Here is an 8663-nt window from a genome sequence, read left to right on the forward strand (position 1 = left end):
ACCCGAGGTATATGGAGGTTCCCAGGCTAGGGGTTGAATCGGAGCTGTAGCTGCCGGCCTCCACCATAGCCACAGCAACACAGAATCCAAGCCGTGTCTGCGACCTACACCACAGCTCACGGCAACCTCATGGTTCCTAGTGGGATTCATTTCCGCTGAGCCATGACGGGAACGCTGCATTTTCCTTTTCACATAAATGGAACCACAGGTGTTTGGTTTAAACCATACTGATGATGCCGGAAAGAAGTTACTAGGATCAGGGTTCTTCATGAAGCCAGAGAATGAACTTCAGGAACACACAGGCAGCAAGCAAGCAAAGTCTTTATTAGAGGAAAGCAAACAGCTCCCAGGACAGCTGGGAGGAGGAAGAGCCCCCTTCTCTATTGTCCTATGGGGGTTTTTATCCCTTAAAGATGGGGGGTACCAACGTGGGGTCCAAAAGATGTGGTTTTCTCCCCCTGGCCTTGCCCAGTTACCTCTATCAGTCCTTGTCCAATAGGGGTCTTAGGGGTGGAAATGTCCCGTAAGTCTCATGGTTTCTTTGCCCTTCTCTTCCCGTAAACTGAGTCACAGGGGTTAGAGATTAATGTCCATCTGGGTGTAGGTACACTCCCTAGAGTAAACAAGGCCTGTGGGGATGTTACTCCCTGGAGCCCTTAAGCCACACATGTTAATCAATAGCCACATCAAAGAAGGCACCGAAGCCTGTGCTCTTACACGGACCACCCGAGTTAATATTCTGCCTGACTGAGAGATACCCATACAGAGATATCCACAGAGGTCAGGCAGAAATGCAGGACTCGGAGTTCCCGTCATGGCTCAGTGGTTAATGAACCCGACGAGCAGGTTCAATCCCTGGCCTCACTCACGGCGTTGCTGTGAGCTGAGGTGTAGGTCACAGACGTGGCTCAGATCTGGTGTTGCTGTGGCTGTGGTGTAGGCTTGCGGCTACAGCCCAATTTGACCCCTAGCCTGGGAACTTCCATATGCCTCGGGTGCGGCCCTAAAAAGACAAAAAAAAAAAGAAAGAAAAGAAAGAAATGCAGGACTCAAGTAAATAGTAAACAAGTGACAAACTTCAAATTCAGGAGAGTGATTACCTCTGGAGTGGAAAGGGACGGAAAAGAGGCTTCACCTGTATTGCTCGCATTTTATTAAGCTGAATGGTGGATACGCTGGCATTTACTGTGTTCCTCTATTTTTTTTTTAAATTATGCTTTTTATTTATTTATTTAGTCACCCCCTGGCAGGAGGAAGTTTCCAGGCCAGAGATCGAACCTGTGCCACAGCAGGACCTGGAGCCACTGCACTAACGATGCTGGATCCTCCACCCACTGAGCCACCAGAGAATTTCCTGCTCTTATTCTTTTGGGGTTGTTGTTGTTGCTATCTATACTTCTTCATATTTTTTGAAAAGTACATAATAAATACTAAAACAAAGATAATAAAATACAATGCAAGAATTAAAAACCAATTTTTTTGGGGGGGGGGTCTTTTTAGGGCCATACCTGCACCATATGGAAATTCCCAGACTAGGGGTCCATGCACAGCTATAGCTGCCAGCCTACACCACAGCCACAGAAACCCAGGATCCGAGCCACAGCAATGCTGGATCCCAACCTCCTAAGTCTGGCCAGGGATCTTACCTGCATCCTCAAGATACTAGTCGGGATTCGTTTCCGCTGCACCACAACGGGAACTCTTTTTTTGTTTTTTGGTTTTTTTTAATGAAGGGCTTGAGCCCAGGGAAAAGTTTGAAGTTAGATCCATCAGAATCTCCCATTCCTCCAGGGTTTCAGGCAGTGGGGTCAACAGATGTGGCAGCCTGGGTGGGACAACCGGTTGCTGAAAGAGCTGTCCCAGCAGGTGCCATGCCCTCAGGCTCCTTCCAAATGATGACCTTTGGGAGACAGGAAAGGACACAGGAAAAGCATGATTAGAGAAGGGCAAGGACAAAGATTAGCTCTCCTATCAGCCAAGTGAGGCGAGTTTCTGGAAGGGATGGGAAGTGCGGTCAAATTCTGCAGAAAAGTCAGGGCCGGTGCACTGAGGCAGAGGATCGCTGGTGGCCTTTGAGAATGTCCATGGTTGGAGGCCACACTGCAGGTATTTAAGGAGTGGAGAGAAAGAGGAGGCGGCCACCGAGGGAAGTCTGATGGCAACTGGAAGAAGTGAGCTGTGAGAACTCTCGGAAAGGAAAGCACTACTGCTTCTGACAGATGTACTCGCCCAGGTGCCTGAGGTGGCACGCACACGGAGGTTCACTGCAACATCACTTGTGTTCACAGGAGCCTGTCCACTGGGGACCTCACTGCAGACTTAGCCAGCCATCCAACAGAATGAGACCAGCACAAAGCCAAGTGGAAAACACAAATCACTGAACAGCGTGTTTATAACCTCTGCTGTGTTTACAAATAAAATACATGGGCTCTATATAGACAGTTATAAATGGGGGGGCTATGTCTAGAAAGATAGGAGACTGATAGGAATTACTGCCTCTGGCAAGTGACAGGAAGTTCAGAGTGGGAAAAAAACAAACAAACAAAAAAAACCTTTTCATTGAAAAGTCTTTGGTCCTGTTTAAATAACTATTTTTTAATAATAATGATTATTTGTAAATAAGAATCCTCTTTTTTTTTTTTTTGGTGACACCCACAACACGTGGAAGTTCCCAGGCCAGGGAGTGACAATGTGAGATCCTTAACCTGTTGCATGACAAGGAACTCTGACACCACCTTTCATTTGTTTTGATTTTTTTTTTTTTTAGGGCCACACCCACGGCCTATGGAGGTTCCCAGGCTAGGGGTCAAATCGGAGCTACAGCTGCCGGCCTACGCCACAGCCACAGCAACACAGGATCCAAGCCTCATCTGCGACCTATACCACAGCTTACAGCAACGTCAGATCCTTAACCCACTGAGTGAAGTCAGGGATCGAACCCGCAACCTCATAGATACTCGTCAGGTTTGTTAACCACTGAGCCAGGATGGAAACTCCTGGCATCTCTCTTAAGGACACTAATTCCATTCATGAGGGCTCCATTCTCAGGACCTAATCATCTCCCAAAGACTCCCACCTCCAAATGCCATCACACTGAGGATGAGGTTTCAACATAAGCACTTGGCGGGGGGTGGGGGACAGAAACATCCCGTCTGTAGCAGCTGGGATCTTGGAGGAAGGAAAAGAGGAGAGTGAATGGAACATTTTCCAGCGCTGAAGCGGACAGGCTAGGGGAAAAGAACAAAGATTAGAGACGTCGGAGGGACCACTAATGGGCAGAGGCTGGGACCATGTGAGTCACAGCACCCAGAGAAGCCCTTCCCAGGCCCTCAATGGGCCTTAAGAGCAGTGAAGGGCTGCAGAGGTTGTTCTTAACCCCATGTAGGCCTCTGGCATCTTGGAGACGCCCAGGAATGGCTCCATCCTTAGTGAGGTCATGGCAGATGCCTCCAGCCTGGCTGCCAAGCCTCTCAGATGTTCTGGAGAGGCTCCCAGGGACCAGGCCCAGGGGCTTCATCTTGCCTCATGCTCACTCTCCACAATCATCTTCTCTCTCCTGGTTGTTTCAAGCTTGAAGCAGAGAGTGCAGACCCCTGGAGCTGCACCACATCAGCGGGCAGTGATGACAGTCCTGCTGAGGCCCCCCAGGAGCACTCTGGTCCCTCTGGTCCCTCCCCTTCCCCAGGATGGCTCTTCAGCTTGTTCAGCTCTCTCTTTGATTCTGTGGGGAAAACCATGGTCCTTCCAATAAGGGCCCTTTGGGGCTTACCACGGCCAGAGTCAATTTGGGTTGGTTGCTATCAACCTATAAATAAAAATAAAATCCTTAACCACATTATCCCATTCTTAACTAGTTCTTCCACTCATGCCTGAAATGTCGACAACAGACACAGATCAAGGGAAGCTATGCCCTCCCCTCTGCTCCTAGGATGGGGTGACTAGTGAATTCTGGCATCTCAGGGTCAGATGATTCTCCTCTATTACAGGGAAGGAGATGGAGAAACAGAGACTAGGAGGAGACAGAGGTAAGTATGGAAAAGGGTTTGGGAGATGTCATACTAGTCAGGGCTCTTTCTATTACAAATGACATAAAAACTTAAGTTTGGAGCTCCCGTGTGGCTCAGTGGGTTACAAATCTGACTAGTATCCATGAAGATACAGGTTCCATCCATGGCCTCACTCAGTGGGTTAAGGATCCTCATTACCATGAGTTGTGATGTAGATACGCTTGGATCTGGCATTGCTGTGGCAGAGATGTAGGCCAGCAACTGCAGCTCTGATTTGACCCCTAGCCTGGAACTCCCATATGCCATGTTACAGCCCTAAAAAGCAAAACAAAACAAAACACAAAAACCCCCCAAAACAAACGAACAAAAAAAACTTAAATTCAAGAAGAATTTACTAGCATCACAACTGAAAAGTCCAATGGTAGGATCAGCTTTAGTGGCTCAAGTTATGTCCAGGTGCTTTTTCTAGGTCTTGGCTCCATACCCAAGTCTTTCCCTCATGATCACAAGAGAGCTGCAGCACCTCCAGACCTCACACACTCATTCCTTATAATCTCTCTCTAGTCATCTCATCTGTTCCCATGGTTTTGAATATGTTACCAGAGTTCCCGTTGTGGCTCAGTGGTAACAAATCCAACTGCTATCCAGGAGGACGTAGGTTCAATCTCTGGCCTCTTTCAGTGGGTTAAAGATCTGGCGTTGTCGTGAGCTGTGGTGTAGGTCGCAGATATGGCTCGGATCCCTCGTTGCTGTGGCTGTGGTGTAGGCCAGTATCTACAGCTCCAATTTGACTCCGAGCCTGGGAACTTCCATATCCTGCAGGTGCGGCCCTAAAAAGACACATGCACACACACACACCCAAAGTGGGTTACTTTCCAACCTATATATCCAACTCCAAACTTGATCCTGAAATCCAGACCCATCTACCAACTGCATGCTTGACATTTCCTTTCAAGTCTGAGAGCTACCTCAAACATTAGTAAAGTGCATTTGGAGTCTCCGAAAGGGAGAGAGTATATGCTGCCTTTTCAAACCTACTTTCATTCAATTCCTTTTTTCAAGGACTATCTATGAACATTAAACAATATGTTCTGTGGAACACAATTTGGAGAAAATCAGGCCAAATTATCTTTACAGCTCCAGTTCTCAAAGACTGTGATTTGGGGACTTGGTAGAATGACAATAAAACAGAAGTATGGTTTTAAAATAATGATTTCCTTAAAATTCCGTGGTAAAGTTATGGAGGTAACAACATCCCCAAAAGAGTGCTGGTGGTCTACGCTCGCTCTGTACAGAAAGAACAGAGAGGAAACCCAATCCTCAAGTCAGCATCAAGCGTCGGCACTCACTCAACACTCTAAAGAAGTAAAGAGACGCTGCCTCAAACTTCCAAAGCCAGCAGCGTGTTCTGCAAGGAAAATTCCATCCAATTAAAAGATCCTTTTTCCAAATTACTCAAGTACCAGCAAGTTTTCACAGCAGAACACTTTGACCTTTAGCTCTTAAATCCAAACCAACAGTACACAAGTTCTTCCAAGAAGTTGAGTAGATTTTTCATTGGGAGAGGGAAATCCAGACCTGTACTAGTCAGGGTTCTGCAGGGAAACAGAACCAACAGGATGTATAGAGAGAGAGAGAGAGGTTTATTAATAAGAAATTGGTTCCCACAATTACGGAGGCTAAGAAGTCCTAAGATCTGTAGTTGGCAACCTGGAAACCCAGGGAAGTCAACAGTGATGGTGCAGTTTCATTCTGAGTCTGAAATTCCAGCTCAAGAGCCAATGGTAGAGGTTCCAGTCCAAGAGCCAGCAGGCTCGAGATCCAAAAAGAGCTGATGTTTCAGTTTGAGTTTAAAGGCAGGAAGAGGAGTTCCCGTCGTGGCGCAGTGGTTAACGAATCCGACTAGGAACCATGAGGTTGCGGGTTCGGTCCCTGCCCTGGCTCAGTGGGTTAACGATCCGGCGTTGCCGTGGTGTAGGTTGCAGACGCGGCTCGGATCCCGCGTTGCTGTGGCTCTGGCATAGGCCGGTGGCTACTGCTCCGATTGGACCCCTAGCCTGGGAACCTCCATATGCCGTGGGAGCGGCCCAAGAAATAGCAAAAAAATTTAAAAAATAAAAAATAAAAAATAAATAAATAAAGGCAGGAAGACAGTGATGTCCCAGCCCAACAACCAGGCAGAGCTTCAGCTCTCTGGATGAGGGCCATCTGCTTTACTTAGTACATTTCTTCAAGTGTTAACCACATCCAGAAACACCCGCACAGACACCCAAAATAACATTTGATCAAGTATCTGGGCACCCCTTCCCCCATCAGACTGACACATAAAATTAACCAGCACAAGGCCCTTGATTACACATCCAACCTTTGCCTTCTGTTGACCTCCCTGAATAACCTCTGTGCCACGCTGTGCCACCCGGTTACTCCGGGAGCTGTGTCTCCCAGAATGCCCATCCCCATCTGGCCACCAAGGAACACGCATGAGACATGGACAGTGGATGGGAAGCGGCAGCGCTGTTTCGAAGGACATCGTAGTCACATGCACTGATGGACGGTCACAAAGATGCCTAATGCACTCAGGCATATCCTTTGATTTTTTAGGGCCGCACCTGCGGCATGTGGAGATTCCCAGGCTAGGGGTTGAATTGGAGCTATAGCTGCCGGCCTACGCCACAGCCACCGCAATGTGGGACCCAAGCCACATCTGTGACCTACACCACAGCTCACGGCAACGCTGGATCCTTGACCTACTGAGCAAGGCCAGGGATCGAACCCACATCTTCACGAATACTAGTTGGGTTCGTTGACCGCTGAGCCACAATGGGAGCTCTCAGGCATCTCCGTATTCCCCTTTGCTCTACAGCTAGCTCTTCCGCCCATCTGCTGGCCCTGCTGACCAACAGCGGCTCCAGTCCCACCATCTTGCCATCAGCTTAGCTGCTGATTCACAGAGGCAGGGGCCACACAGAGGCAACCTAGGCAACTCGACGAGCTCCTGCTCACGGCTCCATGTTAGTAACTGGACGCTCCTGACTTCTTAGATCAACTGGCAGGTGACTCCTCCAGTCTTCACCTCCCCAGCTCCTCCCCACTGTGGAAGGTCTGATTCCTACAGTATGTCCCTTATAAAGTAACACGCATGGGGGCTCAGCTCCCCTGACCATCTCTTAACTGATCGGTCTCTTTTGTCTTGCGGTTTTGAACCTACCGTTTACTTTTATTTTATTTATTTATTTATTTATGTATTTATTTATTTTTAGGGCCGCACCTGTGGCATATGGAGGTTCCCAGGCTAGGGGTCCAATCAGAGCTGTAGCCACCAGCCTACGCCAGAGCCACAGCAATGCAGGATCCGAGCCGCATCTGCAACCTACACCACAGGTCACGGCAACACAGGATCCTTTACCCACTGAGCAAGGCCAGGGATCGAGCCCACAACCTCATGGTTCCTAGTCATATTCATTTCTGCTGCACCACGACGGGAACTCTGAACCTACCATTTAAATACTCACTCAGAACTGTCCAGCTCCTGCCCTCAGAGTGGCACAACATTATGATAAAGGAACAAGTTTTTTTTTGTTTTTGTTTTTGCTTTTCTTTTTTTCTGGCCACACCTGTGCTATATGGAAGTTCCCAGGTCAAGGTCGAATGAGAGCTGCAGCGACCAGCCTATACCATAGCCACAGCAATGTAGGATCCAAGCCACATCTAGGATCACAGATGACGGCCACAGAAGCCATCATCTGTGACCCTAGGCCACACAGCCTACACCACATACATTTATCAGGCATGCCTCAGGTCATTAATGGCATTAATGACATTAACGTCATTTAAATGACAGATAAAACGAGGCCTGCAGTCAAGTTCAGCCAGACAATCATCAAGACCAAGACCAAGGACAGGAATTTAAAAGAAAGGTGACATTCCAAAGTAGGAGAGGACCTCCTGTTGTGGCTCAGGGGATTAAGAACCTGGCATAGTGTCTGTGAGGATTCAGGTTCGATCCCTGGGCTCACTTAGTGGGTTAAGGATCTGGTGTTGCCGAGAGCTGTAGTGTAGACTGCAGATGCAGCTTGGATCTGGCATTGCTGTGGCTGTGGCATAGGCCGGCAGCTGCAGCTCCGATTCAACCCCTAGCCTGGGAATTCCATATGCCACAGGTGCAGCCTTAAAAAGAAAAAACAATGAAAAAAAAAAAAAACCAATGAGAAACAAAAACGAAGCAGGAGGCCCTCATCATACGGAAAAGTGAAATGATTCAACATTTTAGCATATGTTACCACCCTTCTGCGGATCTGAAATAAACACCATGAGAGTCCTAGTTTGACCTCATAGGGTCAAATACTCCCTTACCTGATACCAAGGAGGGGCTAGTGATGTAAGTCTGACGTCTCCTTGAAGAATGAGGAAGAAAGCAGTCTTCTCCCACTCCCCACTTTTCTTGGATTATAAAAATATAGCCCACCTAGTCCTCGGGGCAGAGCCTCCTCATCTGCCCACTTGTATTTCTCACGCGCCTCCTATCTTTTTGTTTTGTTTTGTTTTGTTTTTTCCGTCTTTTTAGGCCTGCATCCACGGCATATGGAGGTTCCCAGGCTAGGGGTCGAATCAGAGCTACAGCTGCCGGCCTACACCACAGCCACAGCAACTCAGGAT

The sequence above is a fragment of the Phacochoerus africanus genome, chromosome 5 (genome assembly GCF_016906955.1).
Source record: "Phacochoerus africanus isolate WHEZ1 chromosome 5, ROS_Pafr_v1, whole genome shotgun sequence".
Classification (NCBI taxonomy): domain Eukaryota; kingdom Metazoa; phylum Chordata; class Mammalia; order Artiodactyla; family Suidae; genus Phacochoerus; species Phacochoerus africanus.